Genomic DNA, 2,347 nt, shown 5'->3' on the forward strand with positions numbered 1-2,347 from the left:
TATATATATATATTCATCCATCATACATCTAGGTATACATACACTCACATGCACATACACATATTAATTAACTGACTGAGTGATGGACTAGTTGGTAGATTGACAGATTAATAGATAAATAAATAAACATAAATATTGACAGATATATATATATATATAAATGACGTTTAGTAACACGTTTGCACTCTAAGACAATTTTTTTATGTTCTCTCATAGTTTCACGATTTAAGGCGGCGAGGTAGCAGAATTGTTGGCAAGCTGGGCGAAACGCTAAGCGGTATTTCGCTAGCTGTTTCGTTCTAAATTCTGCCGAGGTCGATTTTATCTTTCATCCTTTAAGGGTTGGTGAGATAAGTACCAGTGGAGCACTAGCCCCCTCCCCTTAAAATTCCAGGTCTTCTGCCTATAGTAGAAAGGAATATATCATGATTTTCAGATGTAGTGTGAAGCGTTGAGATGTGGAGCTATGCCGGATGTGTCTCGCATCTGACCGATGTTCTAAAATCATGTTTTCTTAATTATGTTTTCTTAAATATTCAGAATTTGCGATGAATTTAATATGGTCACAAGTACTTTACATAGAATTTTGTTAATTCTTCCTGACAATCGCGTATTGTAACTATGTAGCTATTTGTTCTTCAATTACTCAATGTATATGAAAATAGTTATAACATTTAATTTTAAGAATATGTTCCATCATTTCAGATTTTGAGGCTCGATGTAAGAGACTTTAGAGCGTTTTCAGGTTTCAGGGTAAATACTCGTATACAGAGGGTACTGCTGTCTTCCGGTTGTGAATGCAAGGGTCGATGTTATATCAGGTAGAGAAAGATCTCTGTAGGTGTTTCAGTGCTTTCTATCGCGAAACCATGGATTCCTGGAGTCAGCCATCGACATAGCCTACAAAACTCCCACGCGAGAGAAAATATTGAAAAAGGAGCAGAACCCTTAATATCATCAGATATTCAAGAATTATGGAGGACAAAAAGTAGTTCAGATACTTCAAGTAACATTCTATACATAACAAAGCAAAAGAAACAGAGAAATATATAAGATCCATTGAAACATTCCATTGCTGAAGTAAGACACAGAATGGGAGAAAACCTCACTCGAAATACACAAAATAATCAAAAGCAAATGATAATGAGTTCCTTTAAGAAAGTTCCTAAGCTGCATCAAATTACCAAAGAAATGCATAACAACAACCCAAGCGCACCATTTTTGTTTCGGTGGAGCGTGTACCAAACTTATAAAGGAAACATTATATAACTTTAGATTAGAAAATATTTTCACTGTAAAGAAACGCTTCGCCTGTGTGTGTGTGTGTGTGTGTGTGTGTGTGTGTGTGTGTGTGTGTGTGTGTGTGTGTGTGTGTGTGTGTGTGTGTGTGTAGGGGGTTGTATGTCCCCTGCACATGGACAGCTGCTCTTGCTGTGTTTTCGTCCCGTAACTTTGCAGTCGCCAAGAAAGAGCAACAGAATATGTACGAGACTTTAAAAAATGTACTGGAGTCGAATCATTCAGATAAAAATTCTTCGAGGCGGTGCTGTTCAGACCGTATTTTAAAAATATAGCTTATACCACGTGGAACTTCGCTAATACGATAAGGGCTGAATCTAACACCACCATCACCGAAAAAAAAAACCCAGCACTACAGCATGAGTAAGCTATCTAAGAAGATGTAAGTACTCCTCTCGCTTTACTTGAACTCTTCGTCTAAACCAACATCTATTTCGATGTTATGAAAAAGCTCGTGAAGACCATTCTATCGGATATATGAAGCGGTTAAAACAACACTGGGACAAATCATACTCCCAACTTCAACACCTGTACTGGGAAGCAACTTCGACAACAAGCGTCTTTAAGAGAGAAATCACTTGCTCCGGTGATGTAAATCGATATTCTCAAAACACTGGGAACTGACCAAACCTATCAGAAGAGAAATCGAAAATAATGTGTACCCTCATATACATAGCTGCTGTAACTCTTAAAGAACACCTAGTAGAAATCTGCGATATACACGGAAATGAAACTACTAAATCGAAACAACCTAGATGGAAGACAAAACTTGAAGAAACATCAGCAATCTACGTCGCCATATTGGATAGTTAACCACATAAAGAAAATGTAAAAAGAACAATGAGTTTACATCTCATAAGTTATATCACACCAACATCAGTTGCTAAGGAATTGTGAGGAATAAACGCAGACGCACAAATACCCTCACCACCACACATACATGCCTACTTACATACATACATATATATATATATATATGAGCCATCCCCTACTCCCAGTTCCTCCGCCTCCGACGTTTGTGCAGCCTGGACCAGGATTTCGAGACCCA

The sequence above is a fragment of the Octopus bimaculoides genome, chromosome 24 (assembly GCF_001194135.2).
Source record: "Octopus bimaculoides isolate UCB-OBI-ISO-001 chromosome 24, ASM119413v2, whole genome shotgun sequence".
In the NCBI taxonomy this organism is placed as follows: domain Eukaryota; kingdom Metazoa; phylum Mollusca; class Cephalopoda; order Octopoda; family Octopodidae; genus Octopus; species Octopus bimaculoides.